General features: G+C 41.7%; 1 protein-coding gene across 1 annotated transcript in view; it reads left to right on the forward strand.

Moving 5' to 3' along the window:
* The first annotated feature begins 9704 nt into the window (after nt 1–9704).
* Nucleotides 9705–15841, forward strand: part of LOC143725536 (E3 ubiquitin-protein ligase TRIM21-like) — a 35275-nt gene continuing 29138 nt past the window's right edge. The window contains exon 1 of the mRNA XM_077218015.1: nt 9705–9860. The gene's annotated coding sequence lies outside the window, so the exon portion shown is untranslated. The remainder of the gene's footprint in view (nt 9861–15841) is intronic.

The following is a 15841-nucleotide window of genomic DNA, read 5'->3' on the forward strand; positions in this document are numbered from 1 at the left end:
TTGTTCTGCCTCTGAGAACGTCTAAGCTCAGGAATACTTTCTCTTTCAGCTTCTGAGATATCAGCATCATCTGAGTCATCTTGTACCCTCAACCCTGATTCAGCTATCACATTCTGATTCTCATCACTGTCATTCTGCTCTATTTCCTGTGACTCCCCTTGACCCACTCTTGTGTGTGCATGGTAAGTAGAGTGTTGTTGAATTTCAGGAAAGCATACAAGATCTGACATGTCTGTATCTGTCTCTGTTTTGTCTCTCACACTACGCTGGCGTGTACGCGGTGTTGTGGACGAGGGGAACGAGCAGTGCCTAAGCTGATCTCGATGTACAACCTTTGTAGGACCCCCCTTTTCTGGCTTGATTGAAAACACAGGTATGTCTGCATAGTTTTGTTTCAACACTATGTATGGTGTGTCTTCCCATTTATCCTGAATTTTGTTTCTGCCCCTGTGTCTGTGATTACGCAGAAGCACCCGATCTCCAGGCCTCACAAGAGCTCCAAATGACTTGCGGTCATAGATCCTCTTTCTCTTTCTGGAAGCCTCTTGAGATGCTGCGTTTGCAATCTCCACTGCTGTTTTCAGCCTCGCATGATGACCTTTCACCCAATCATCCAGGTTATCAACCTCATCTTCTTCTAGATCCTTTTCTCCAAGGACATCCATTGGTAAACGTGCATCTCTTCCGAACATTAGGTAGAATGGGGAATAACCAGTGGATGAATTTACATTGCTGTTGTAAGCCATTACCAGCTCTGGAAGGTGAGTCTTCCAATCTCTCTTTTTCTCTGGTGGCAAGGTTCTTAACAAGTCATGCATAGTACGGTTGAATCTCTCACATTGAGAGTTCCCCTGCGGATGGTATGGGGTGGTACGGCTTTTTCCTATGCCATAGACTTTGCAAAGCTCCTTGATCACGTTAGCTTCAAAACACCTCCCCTGGTCCGAGTGCAGACGAGCTGGACAGCCGTAATAACCAAACCAGTGCTTAAGCAACGCTTTCGCTGTTGTGTTTGCGGTCTGATTCTTCGTAGGAACAGCAACTGTGAATCTGGTGAACATATCCGTGAGCACAAGCACGTTTTCGTACCCTCCAGAAGATTGTTCAAGCTGCGTATAATCCATGGCTAGGACCTCTAATAGAACTGAAACATTACTGCAGGTCATAGGAGCTCGAAGTCGGGGAAAAACATCTTTGGCTAGTGTACATCTCTTGCACTGCTTGATCCAGCATGAAACATCTGCCGACATTGTAGGCCAGTAATAATTTCTCCTCATTCGAGTTACTGTACTTCTCTCTCCAAAATGACCTCCGTGTTCATGTTGTCCCTCATACACTTCACGCTGTAGAGGCTCAGGAACAACCATCTGCCATATTTCCTCTCCATCCCTCGGATCCAAGATGCGTCTGAACAGTACTCCTTGACGCAGCTTCAGACGGTCAAATTCTTTGGCAAGCTTCTTCAATTTCGGCTCCATATCACTGTGATCCATTCTACTTGGTCTCTTGTTCCCAGACACGGCTTTATAAACGGGGCTGATCACAGGATCATTCCTCTGTTGCTTTCTTATCTCACTCCAACTATACCCATTGATTTCTCCTCTTATTGATGCCTGCACCACAGCTTTACCATCCGATTGCTCTTGGTCGATTCTTTTTCCTGGCCATAAGCATGCTCTCACTTCATCAGCTCCTAGCTGAATAAAGTCCTTCCCATCATCATCCTTCTCTGGTTCCTCCTGAGAGGGAATCCTTGACAGGGCATCGGCATTCGTGTTGTGTCGACCAGGTTTGTAGCACACTTCAAAGTCGTACTCGGCCAATTGCGCTACCCAGCGCTGCTCTACTGCGCCAAGATTAGCTGAACAGAGGTACCTCAGTGGGTTGTGGTCAGTAATCACCGTAAACTTTGAATACATAAGGTACTCCTTAAACTTTTCAGTGATCGCCCACTTTAATGCGAGCAGTTCCAACTTGAATGCACTATAGTTTTTGTCATTTTTCTCCGAACCTCTCAATCCTCTGCTGGCGTATGCCACAACACGCTCGATCCCTTCCCGTTTCTGGCTGAGGACTGCTCCCAGTCCATGAAGACTTCCATCTGTGGTAAGTATAAAGGGTTCACTGAAGTCGGGATAAGCCAGAACGGGTGCTGACGTCAAACATCCTTTCAACTCATCCAATGCGGACTGACATTCTCGGCTCCAAGTAAACGTTACTGGATTCTTGCTTGTCTTTCCTCCAGTTACCAGTGCATGCAGTGGTTTGGCAATTTGAGCAAACCTTGGGACAAATCTTCGGTAATAGCTCATAAACCCAAGCACTTGCCTGACTTCTCTCACATTTTTAGGAACTGGCCACATATCCAGGGCTTTAACTTTCTCATCATTCACTTTTATGCCCTCTGCGGAGATCTGGTGTCCTAAAAACTTTACTTCGGGCTTCAGAAGAAAGCACTTGCTTGGCTTTAACTTCAGACCATATTGTTTTAGCCGGTTGAAGACAAGTTCTAACTTCTCACAGTGACTTTCAAAATCTCTGGAGAAGATAATGACATCGTCTAGATAGACAAGAAGAACGTCAAAGGCCAAGTCACCAAGCACCACACCCATAAGGCGCTGAAAGGTGGCCGGAGCATTGCACAGCCCGAACGGCATCCTGGTCCACTCAAACAGCCCAAAGGGAGTGGTAACGGCTGTCTTCTCCTGATCCGTTTTACTCACAGCCACCTGGAAATACCCAGCAGTCAAATCCAGTGTAGAGAACAGCTTGGCGTTGCCCAACGCATCCAAGGACTCGTCCACTCGTGGGAGCGGGTATGCATCCTTATACGTTACTTCGTTGAGTTTTCGATAATCACAGCAGAAGCGCACACTGCCATCCTTCTTCATGACAATAACTGCGGGTGATGCCCAGGGGCTACTGCTTTCTTTAAGGACTCCCTGGGACACCAGACCCTGGACATGCCTTTTGACCTCTTGAAATATCTGTGGCGGTACTCTACGATGGCGCTGCTTTATTGGTGGCGCTTCACCTGTCGGAATATTGTGCACCACAGCCGTGGTGTAGCCATAGTCTTGGTCATCCTTAGAGAAAACATCTCTGTGCTTTGATAGCAACTCGATGAGCCTTTCACATTGTCCTGGTGTGAGTCCTTCATAATTCACTTCAACAGGAACTGGTAGCGGCGTGAGTGAGTTTGTATCCACTTGAACTTTGTCTTGCACCAACTCTTTGACATGGAGCACTCCATCATCTTCCTCAAATTCAAGCACGTCCTTTGTGATTACTTCCTTTGGCTTATAGACAGAAGCAACTCTGAATCTGGGAACAAGTCTAACGGCTTTTCCACTCAAGTTCACTACACGCACAGGAACCTTTCCATCCTCTGTTTTAGCAAGAACATGACCCACTAAAAGTCCGTTTGGCAAATTTACTCCAGCGACTGGCGCAACCAGCACCTGACTGTTCACCCTAGGCGACACTCCACAGCGGCCCTCCAGCACCTTCTCACAGCGGGGAGGAATAGTGACAGCCTGTTTTCCAGCAATCTTGACATATCCAATCCTTCCATCAGGTCCTAAATGTCCAGCTTCTTTCTCTTCTTTAGCAAGTAATCTCCGGACCTGAGCCTCATCTCGCTTGTTATACTTATCCATCTTCTCCATCCCCTCAGCTGAGATAAACAAAGACTGAACTTCACTGAGTACATTCATCCCGATGATTCCAGACACCCCTTTCATTTCTTTCACATCAGGGCTTGTGTCAGTCAGAACGAATATGCACCTTCCAGGAAATACTTTCCCCAGGCATTCTACATCCGCCTGCAAGCATCCCAAGACAGGAATGTCCAATCCATTGGCCGCTGTAAGCTTAACCCAGCACGCAGAGGATAACTTCAACTTCTGCTCCCCAAAGTGCTGTCGAAAGTGTGACTCGGATATAGTGGATACCTCTGACCCTGTATCCAAGAGGCACTTGGTTTTTACACCTGCTATCTTCACCTCGATAGCCAAGCAATCCCCAAAAGCACTGTCTTTCAGTTTTTCAGCAGTCTCGTCGGCCAACCATTCCGCTGTGTGGCATCTAATCAATGATGGTCCTGGGCTTCTCTGCACTGCATCTCCAGTGGCTGTCTCAGGAGCCTCAACTGACTCCACTGTATGCTGTGATGGAACTGGTCCCCTTCTTAACTTGCCACCTTGCGGACAATAACGACTGGTATGCCCGGGTTCACCACTTGAATAACAAATATAACGTCCTTCACTGTCTCTTAAGGGTTGACTCTTTGGACGGCTTTGCTGTGGTTTATTTCTCTCTGTCCTGTAGACGGCTTGATATAGTTCCTCTTGACGAGCAGCGATTTTCTGAATCGCCTCATGCAATTTCTCTAAAGACAGAGTGGAGGGAACATCCTGTGCTGCAGCAGCATTCACTACTCCTCTGGCACGAGTACTGGGCCTGGGATTACTAGAAGGCTGTGCTTCCTCCTCTTCTGACCAGGTAATTGCCGCTTGCATCACCTCCACGAAACTCAATTCTTGCTCCGCCTTGATTCTGCGCTTCATCTCTCGACGCAAGAAGTCATCTTTTAGGCCTAACACCAGTTGCTCCTTCAGGACACTTTCAGCATCTGCTACTCTAGCTGGCTCTCGGCGCTGAACACGACTCAGTCTTTCCCGAAGGTCATATGCTTAGGAGCGTATTGTTTCTCCTTCATGCTGAGCACGGTCATAGAAGTCTTTCAGCCTGGTACCAATGGGCACTTTATCCCCATAAGTGTCAAGGAGAATAGTGAAGATGTTATCAACAGACTCCTCTTTCCCATCCATCATGAACTTCACTGTGGCTTTGGCCTCATCTTTTAGGTGTTGTTTCACCAGCTCTACCCGATCCTCAGTGGGCACTCTCATGACTTGAAATGCAGACTTCATCGATGCTACCCATTCTTCAACACTCAGCTCTCCAGGTTTTGCCATGCAACCAGTGAAATCAGGGAGCTTCCGGTCTCGAGGGATATAAATGGCAGCTGGGGTCGTTTGTGCAGAGGTTTGGCTCTCAATTACCACCTTTGCTAAGGATAGGGCTTCTCGCTGCTCTGCCCTGGCTTGATCAAGTGCCCCTGCCTGCTCAGCAAACCTCCTCTGCATCTCCGCCATCTCTCTTTTTAGTTCCTCCAGCTCAGACATCTTCTTGCTTGACAAGACTACTTATGGGCCTGGAGACGTGTGACTACTTAAATGTGCCTAATCCTATCCTGTTCGTGACGCCACTTTTGTAACGGGGTCTTTAGCCCGTCATGTAGGGGAATATGGATTATGACTGCTCTGGAAGTTTGGACAACGAAAGGATCTTGGTCCCCGCTCCCCAAACGTTTTTTGCCTCGTTACACGCTAATGTGTGTATGTGGTTTCTTACTTTATTGTTTGGAAAATCTAAAGACCGACAAGGGTAGGCTTCAGGTATAATAATGTCACCCGGCGGCTTCCTGAAGAAAAATTGCATATATTAAAACACAGTGTGTTATGCTCCTCCCTCCCCAGATCTGATAAAGTAAGTGAGACTACCCCCACTCCCTAGCAGCTCTCAATGAAAATGTACATAAGCACAACAACAATTAAAACAATTTATTTTTCTTGTGATTGGTTATGTCTTTTTGTCTAAAGAATGAACAAAATAAAACAAAATAAATTCACAGTCTTTGAGTTGTCTTTCTTTCTGAATTCACACCAACTTTTCAACACTGAAGTTGTAAAACTCTTCTCTTTTGATATAACAAATCCCTTATGGAACTTCAAAATGAAATAATTTTCAATGTGTCAATTTGTATACCAACAAATTATCACCTTTCTCAAAAGATCACCTTCAAACAATCACATTTCAAACCAACAAACATAAACATACCATCAAATCTCACCCTTGAATAAGCACATTTAAATGTTCACTCACAGTTCACCGTTTATCAGTTCAGTCACTGGAAAATCAGGAAAATACCATTTCACGGAACGATGAATTCGAGTGCGTTGTCTGGACGTGGGGTGCGTTGCAACAACTGAAGATCCCGTATTGAAGTGTGCAAGTGCAAGTATGCAATCAACTTGGTATCAACCGTTTCACAAATGAACTGTCTCAAAAATAAAATCAACTTGAAGGTGAATTAGACTGAGATGTCACTTGAATGGCAGGGTAACAACAATCTTCACTCTGGAATCAGCGGAAAACAATTGTATCTCTTCATTAAGTGCGTACTGCGTACTAACTGCTTCAGCGAGCTCACTCTCACGTGCTCTGACTCGTGCGGGAAACTCAATTACACGTGAACCGTCTCGTTTAACCACTAACTCGACGATACTTATCTATCAAAACACGAGAAGTGCATAAAACTGCAAAAAAAAACGTGTAACAAGTCTCTGAATTACAAAAATCAAACAGAGTTTGCACTTAAAATGTACTCACAGCTTCCGTGGTCTTCACAATGTGTCACCGCGTCATTCTCACAGTAAACGCATAACACTGGAACAAAACTGTCTTCTACAAAATCAAACGTAGGTCACTGCTCACACTTTCACTTAGTGCTGTCTGCGGTTGCTCTTTACTCTACTTAAGCCTCGATAATCTTCAATTGAAACGACTTATCGAACGAGCTTCTCAATCGCGACACTGCACTCTCTGCTGCGTCAGTCAGACACTCATCACACACGCGCTTCTTCGTCTCTCTCCGCTGCATTCACAGCACGCGCAAAAAGTAGATCGCTCGCCAAAATAAGAGTACCCCCGTTACATTAGGATGTTTTCTATTGTCTGTAAAGGTTTTTATTATGATCGCTGTGTTACGGGCTTACTAGTACGCTAGATACTATAACTTTGATGTTAGCATTGTCATTAGCAAACACGTTTGATTTCTGTAGTTGTTTGGCCGTTCCTCTGTCGGTTTTATTTGTGTAACTTAGTTCGCAAATGAATAGATATCAAATTCTTCAAATCAAGACACCGATGTATCCTACCCCGGTGTATCCTACCTTAGCTAAATGGCTAGTGGAGATTTTGGCTTGATCTAGCTAGATGGATGCTGCCCTTCTATGTGTCTAATTTAGCTTGCACGTTGCATCCGGGTGTTACTTTGCTTTTATTTGGCTTATTGTAGCTTTTTTGCAGTGTGCTACATAGTGTAGAAGCCGATGGCTCACCGATCGCATTCTGTATTGTATTGATCCATAATATGCTACAAATCCTCTCAACTACAACGAAGCCCAGACTCAAAATATTTACGCGACCGTCTTATCAATTAACATGTTGCACATATCATGAGCGAGCTAGAAAAAACGTTCTGATGTTTTCTTAGACAAGCAAAGGTAAACCGTCATTTTACCAGATGAACTAATAGACCTTGCTAATATAACTTTGGACAAATTAGACTCCGATATATATATATATATCATTTTTCAGTGGGCATCAGTGGGCATGAGCAGAATAAATATATATATATATATATATATATATATATATATATATATATATTTATTCTGCTCATGCCCACTGATGCCCACTGAAAAATGATCACATTCATCTAATCTTTCATAACGATCCGCTAGCTGCCGCCCCATAACCTGGCTGTCAAAAAAACGCGTCTCTGTAGGCAGCCTAGGCTCTGAGATCTGCACACAAAAACAAATGGGTACAACCACCACTCAAAATCCAAATAAACAGTGTTCTAACCAATCACCGACAGGGGCGGGTGTTTGTTTTTGCGCTTGTGCAAGGCGCCTGCACGCGAAGTCGTAGCTGAAGAATAAGCCAGCGTCTATCAACCCTATGCTATCAATGGACCAGATACATTTAACATGGAAGAGGCAAATCCCCAAGAAGAGAAGGAGGATTACGGCGAGGGAATACCCTCATTTTTCGTCAAAGAAACAAATAATAATCGGGAAGGCTTTTGAACGGCGGAGAGAACTCAAAGAATTGTTTTTAAATCGGACGCCGAGGTTGCACTGTTTCTTCTGGATAGATGAGTAGCTTCTAGTGCTGACTTTTTTGTATGTGACTGTGTGTGAAAATATAATTCTTTAAAAAATATGAGTGAAGCTCGACTAAACTTGGATAGCTCTAGCGAATATCAGATTGTAAGGATTGAGTGTGTGAGATTGGCATGCTAGTGAGCAAGTTGATTCTGACGAATTGGAATTCGTTGAGGGAGGGGCGAGCTAACTTGGTTTGTTTGGGATCTGGCTTCAAACACAAACAGAAGTCATCCACAATCGCTGATACAACCTTTAAAGGGTCATTAACCCCCGTCTTTCAGCTCAAGTCTACCCACAACCTTTTTGAAAAATGGAACTTAAATGGGCGCGGCAGGAGAGGAAGAGAGGAGCGAAAATCTGTCAGTGGACCATGCCTACTCTCATTAAACATCAGAGCTAAATTGTGAGGACATACAAGGTTTTTATGTTTTTAAAGTCCAATGAAATACACTAACCACCTGTTTGAACTTTCAAAAGTAACTGAATGGGCTTCATATTTATATTAACATTTTGACGCGTACAAAATTCACCGGTGTGATTATTAGATTGTTCAGTGTATCAGTTGACAAGCTGCTAAATTCAAATGTGCTTTCGCACGTTGGCTGGCACTAGACATATAGATTAGATCAACTATTATAGATCAGCTAACACGATCATCATAAAGGTCTTTAAACAACAAAACACATTCACTCCTCGAGATTGTTGCTGACTACAAACATGTCGATGATAGCCAACAAATCGCCCGCAGCCAGAGTCTAGACTAGCCCTGGGAGCATCGCAGGAAAGCCATTAAAAACACACCTTTACTTTTACTCCACAGAAACATACACTTCCCGACCCAAGAACGTCTCTCTCATCTATTGCGTGATCTCACAGTTTAGTTTCACAGTTTCTCACAGCTTATTAGTCTTGTGAATAACTATGAGACACGGATATGCGTCAAGTACTATATAGTTCTCTGCCACGTCACAGCCTGTGACGATGTAGATTTTAAACCTGGAAGACGAAAATAGCGAAGAAAAAAAATGAACCAGTTTCCCATCGCAATTAATCTTAACAGATGCTAACATTGTCTTCAATGATGTTTAACACGCATACCTCTGTTAAAATCTCAGAAAATTTAGTTTAGAGTTTCATGACCCTTAAAGCTAGTCAAATGTGAAAACGAGTTAATAAAGTGTGACAAATGGTGTTCAAGTCTTTTCACTTGTTGAGTTGAACGCACATTAACGCCATGTCGTAAATACGAGTGGGAAGCTCGCGATTTCCTTTATGCCCCGATCTTTAGGAATTGGGGACGTGAAAAATTATTTTATAATGTTAACTTCAAATAATACTAATAGTAATTTAAAGATGTGGTAGCATTGGATCTGGACGGGAAGGATAAATCTGGGAGTTGGATGGTGTGTGTCGCGATTCTGCCTTCTCACACAGGTTCGTGGATCTGAGTGTCGCGATTTCGGTTTCATATCGCATATCGTTACAGCCCTAATCAGTAGACTTACTTGCTTAATAGGTGGAGCTGTAACATCACTACATGACTTGATAACTTGATTTTCTATAAGTTTCTTACACTGTTTTACACACTCAGCAGGGATGAATTACGAACTGTTCCATATTTATGATTATGGGTGGAGCTATATGACATCACTGCAGGTTAGAAAGTAAAACTAAACCATGAACAGGAAGCTTCATCAAACAGCAGCGTTTCAGAAAGGACTGCGACTGATAGAGGCAGCAGCAAAACTGTCAAGTCACAAAAAAGGACACATTCCCCCACTGGTGAAGAAAAAGGAAAAAAGAAGAAACTAGAGGAAGAGATAAAACAGCGAGATAAAGGTATGTTGAAAAAATGAATGTCAACTAAATTAGGTTATGTTGCAGGCTGGTAAAAGCCTAGGTACAACTCAACGTACATTCACATCATATGCAAGAACAGCTGTAGAGTTACACTCACGGGACACTGCACTTATTTGCAATCACAAAAGTTCATTATTAGCATGTATTTTATAGCCTTGCCGGTTAAACATTTCATTTGCGAGCTTGTACACTCAAAGCAGTGATGTGGTTAACTTTTCAGTGCAGTGTGTGTGTGGGTGCGTGTACTCTTTAACAGAATGCGGTCCAATCTTTTACAAATCGGACAAAATTACTTTGTTAGTAATTTGAACTACATTATAACGACCATTAATGTTTTTTAACTTGTATGTTTCATATACTAGTATGTAACTGAATAGATTGTGAAATTAAACGTTTCTCATTCTTAGTGTTTTTTTGTTTAGCTTACATATACAATTCAGTTACTATACAATGGCTATCTGCCTTTCTATAAAGCTGTGTACTGTAAAAAACGCTATACAAATAAATGTATTATTAGATGGCAATTGTTTGTTAACATGGGTTGGCTGTACCCAATGTTTAGATCTGTTTGGGTATTTATGCAAATTAGCACATACATAATTATGCACCGTTTGTCCATGTTAACAAACAATTAAAAAAAACTTGTTATACATTTTTTGTTTGTCTTGAAGCAAGTAATCAACTCAGTAACTTTCATGGTGATATCTAAAGGTTAAAAATTGTACCCTATTCACGTGAGAAAAAGAATGAATAGGCTATATTTGGCTCTTTTTCAAAACTTTCCCCTAATGGGATTCTTCGGGGCTTTTTTTCCCTTACTCATAACATATTGAGGATACAAAATCAGTTGAATTTGTTTCTGTTGCGATTTGTTCAACCTTTTTTCATAATGACTGGACTATGAGGGGCGGGGCGTTCAACTTGACAGTCAATGGCGCTCTCTTTTTGAATCTGTATTGCTAATGGTTCGATATTTTAGTGAATGTTAGTGTTTAGTGAGTAAGCTATGCTCATATTCTGTAGGGATGTCCCGATACCTTTTTTTCTGAACCGATCCGATACCAAAAATTCTGAGTATCGACCGATACCGATCCAATACCAGCGCAGTTTTTTTTTTAAATCAAGTAGAATTTCTATAAATCTGTGTGTTGAACTGATAATCACTCTTTTGTGTGTTAAACACAATCTACTTAATACAGACAACTTCATTATAAAGAAAAACAACAAAGCAAAAAAAATATGATCATAACCTATGACAAAAATTCAATTCTATACTATATTAGTGGATAACTCAGCAGTAAAATTTAGTCTAGGAAAATCACAAGTGCACAAAAATTTTATAAAATCTGAACATTTAGTGAAAAAACACATTATTTAGTGGGGAACAAATAAGAGACAATAAGTGTAGCACTAAATCTGGTAAAACGTTACACATTGCTCTTTGTGTTGTTGTAAAATACATTCATGAAAAACAAGATAATAAAAATCAAAAAGATCAATTATTTTATATATAGTCTACTATAAATTTAAGACATATTTTAAATGTATAGCACAGCTGTTTAATGAGGCAGCAACATATGATAGATAGAACAGAACAAGAAAGGCTATTAATAATCTTTCATTGCGTCACTGTATTGTGATATGAAAGGCTGCAATATAGTGCAGCGAAAAGCGCTTATGCGCATCCCGAGCACAGAATGATGCGCTTGAAGCAACACGGAGTCAAAGCGCACAGCGCGTCGAGTCCGCATTGAAAAGTTCAAAGCACAAAGGAAAGACATAATGATGCATAGTGTACTATGCAGTATCTATCTATGCAATAGTTTGAGCCTTTTTCTTTTAACAGTTTTAAATTTCAGTTACTGTGCGCGTGAAGAACAATTATAGTGCTCTCCAGTGTTGTGATCTAACAGACACACGGTAGAAACGAACATGATTAAGGCAGTGGCGCAGATAGGATTTTTTAACTGGGGGGGACCAAGCTGTCAGCAAATGATTTAAACTCAATTCGTTATTTTGCGTAATTTGGGCTTTAACTAGTGCTCAAGTAGTTACTTTGCGTAATTTGGGCTAATGATTTGCACTAAAAAGCCATTGGGGGATTCTTATTTGAAATCATGGATAAACAACAGTGAACAAAGGTAAACAAAGGCCTACCTGATCACCACTAGCAATGCATGATCATACTATTATTTGACTAGTATGCCAATCACCCACCAAAACTTCATGTCTTCAGCAAAGTATGTTTTGTGGCTGCCCTCCTGCAGATCCTCACTTGCCTGACTAGGGCAGAGGTCTTCAATCCTGCTCCTGGAGGCCCACTGTCCTGCAGAGTTTAGTTCCAACCCTAATCAAACACACCTGAAACACACAGCTCATCAAGCTCTTCAGGATCGCTTGAATATACAAAGGCAGGTGTGCTGAAGCAGGTTGGAACTAAACTGTGGCCCTCCAGGAGCAGGATTGAAGACCTCTGGACTAGGGCCTGCCTTACTGTCATCAGAAATCGCCTGCAGGCCAGGAGGACAACGTTTTAAATCTTATCATTTCAGTTAACCCTCTATACCTCTATAGAATTTCACAACAATGTGAAATACAACATATTCCTGAGAATTAATGGCTAAAACTACTATTTCAAAAATGTCTAAGAATAACTCAATTTTAAATTTAAGTGTTAATTACAAGTTTGTTGCAATTTATAGATTAGAAATATCTTTCAAATGATGTATGAAAAATTAAGAAATGTTTTTCATAGCCCATAATTTAAGAATCTATATCCTCCGTTTCTCCAGTCCATACAATAGAAAAAACATGATTTCCTGCTATAAGAGGATGTCAAAAGTTTATGTAGGCCTTTATTTGTTGTTTGCATAAACCTTGCACCACACAAATTTACTTATTATAATTATTTTTATAGTGGCTTACACGACAGTGAACATACCTCAGTCAATTTATACAGTACAATGGGTTAAATGATAAGATAAAACATTATTTCCTGACGACGATAAATTGTTTGATTTATCCAACCATTCTTTTTGTGTTCATTCATTATTTGTCTCTGTCCACTCACCTAAATGCATAGTTATGGTCTCCACATTTTGCTGTGTTTACTAAGTGCAAAAGCCTTCTTGCCATTATTGTCAGACTAGCTATTCCCCTTAACAAATCTAATCTGCCACATCTGGGAAAGTCAACAGGCATAGGATACTTACATTGTTTGGTTTTTGAAAAAATGAGGTGATTGTTTTTTGTCTCTTCATTGCCTTTATGTGGCATTTATACTGTCGATTTTTTTCAGTTCAGAAAATCACCGACTCAGCTCAGTCATAGATGGTATATGATCACTATGGTTACCGGTCCACCCCTACAGGCATGATTGAGGCAGCTACCAGCTCCTCATAGGACCCCGGCGACGTAACTCAGGAGTCGTAGCACACACACAGAAGATAGAGTGTAAACGTCGGTGGCATGATGGCATCGTGTGTTTATTGACAACAGAACAGCGTGTAGTGAGAACGTGGGTACAAACAAAGTAATGGTGACCGGTGTAGATTATTATTGTGTGTCAGCCCGCGTCTGCCCCGACCCGATTCTGAAGCAGCGGCGGGCCGGGACACTACTTTGGCTAATGTACATAGCGAAAACACCGGTTAATCCTCTGTTTTACCGATTTTTGTCGCCTTTCGTAGGGATAGTGAGGGCGGGGGACGGATCGGGTCACTATGAATCTGGGGGGGGGTCATGTCCCCCCCGTCCCTAGTGCCATCTGCGCCCCTGGATTAAGGTACAGCAATACGGTCCAGCAAGATAGTCATTTTAATGGAAACCATAGGGCTTTATCTACAGATCAAGTATAATAATATTAACATTGAATCATCTTGGAGAGAGTTTCATCGAGTTGACTGTCGTAACCGAACGCGACGCGCTGTTTGAATGCTGAATGAAGAATGACTGACAGCTGCAGCGGAGGGAAAAGTTTACGTGAACTTGAATTTAATGACTTAAAAATTAAGACACAGATGCATGCAAAGGTTAAGGTGAAAGGCAAAAGCAGCATCAAGAATTTTAACATATAAACCAACTTGTTTTTACTCTCGAGTGTGATATCCTTCCACATTTCCACTAACTAACTGGTGTCTGAAGTGTGTAACAGTGACGCTTGATCAAGATCGGCTCGCGCTGCACTGACATTGGTCCAAACTGATAAACGGCCCTTGAAGCACAAAATAATGAGTTTATCAGTTCGGACCAATGTTAGTGCAGCGCGAGCCAATCTTGATCAATCATCCAGTTTTGTAGATTAATAAATAACATGTATTGATCAAAATTTGAATTCAAATTTTCAAAAGCATCGAGTTAAAGATTTAAAAATTAAAGCCTGTGCTGCAGGTTAAACACCACTGTCGATTAATGGGTACATAAAGCAGTCAAGATATGTATATAAAGTTAGAAATAACTCCAAAATGGTGTTAAAGTCCAGTTTTTGTAGTTTTTGGTATGTAACGGTTATTTTTTACGCAATTTGGCGATGACGTCACATGAGGTAGACGTGGTGGAAGGTAGCCTCAGCCTTTCTCAGCTACTAGAACTAGTTCTAGCACTGACTGGCGTCTAACTGTGATGGGGAAGAGGTGGCAAGACCCACAGTTAACATGATGGCCCACAGCAGGGGCGCAGATGGCACTAGGGACGGGGGGGACATGACCCCCCCAGATTCATAGTGACCCGATCCGTCCCCCGCCCTCACTATCCCTACGAAAGGCGACAAAAATCGGTAAAACAGAGCATTAACCAGTGTTTTCGCCAAGTACATTAGCCAAAGTAGTGTCCCGGCCTATGGTCCCGGCCCGCCGCTGCTTCAGAATCGGGTCGGGGCAGACGCGGACTGACACACAATAATAATCTACACCGGTCACCATTACTTTGTTTGTACCCACGTTCTCACTACACGCTGTTCTGTTGTCAATAAACACACGATGCCATCATGCCACCGACGTTTACACTCTCTTCTGGGTGTGTGCTACGACTCCTGAGTGACGTCGCCGGGGTCCTATGAGGAGCTGGTAGCTGCCTCAATCGTGCCTGTAGGGGCGTGCCGGTAACCATAGTGATCATATACAATCTATGACTGAGCTGAGTCGGTGATTTTCTGAACTGAAAAAAATCGACTGTATAAATGCCACATAAAGGCAATGAAGAGACAAAAAACAATCACCTCATTTTTTCAAAAACAAACAATGTAAGTATCCTATGCCTGTTGACTTTCCCAGATGTGGCAGATTAGATTTGTTAAGGGGAATAGCTGACAATAATGGCAAGAAGGCTTTTGCACTTAGTAAACACAGCAAAATGTGGAGACCATAACTATGCATTTAGGTGAGTGGACAGAGACAAATAATGAATGAACACAAAAAGAATGGTTGGATAAATCAAACAATTTATCGTCGTCAGGAAATAATGTTTTATCTTATCATTTAACCCATTGTACTGTATAAATTGACTGAGGTGTGTTCACTGTCGTGTAAGCCACTATAAAAATAATTATAATAAGTAAATTTGTGTGGTGCAAGGTTTATTCAAACAACAAATAAAGGCCTACTGAAACTTTTGACATCCTCTTATAGCAGGAAATCATGTTTTTTCTATTGTATGGACTGGAGCAACGGAGGATATAGATTCTTAAATTATGGGCTATGAAAAACATTTCTTAATTTGTCATACATCATTTGAAAGATATTTCTAATCTATAAATTGCAACAAACTTGTAATTAACACTTAAATTTAAAATTGAGTTATTCTTAGACATTTTTGAAATAGTAGTTTTAGCCATTAATTCTCAGGATTATGTTGTATTTAACATTGTTGTGAAATTCTATAGATGGTTAACTGAAATTATACGATTTAAAATGTTGTCCTCCTGGCCTGCAGGCGATTTCTGATGACAGTAAGGCAGGCCCTAG

Source organism: Siphateles boraxobius, unplaced genomic scaffold, assembly GCF_051911475.1.
Source record: "Siphateles boraxobius isolate OS27281-9 unplaced genomic scaffold, OSU_SipBor_1 77, whole genome shotgun sequence".
Classification (NCBI taxonomy): domain Eukaryota; kingdom Metazoa; phylum Chordata; class Actinopteri; order Cypriniformes; family Leuciscidae; genus Siphateles; species Siphateles boraxobius.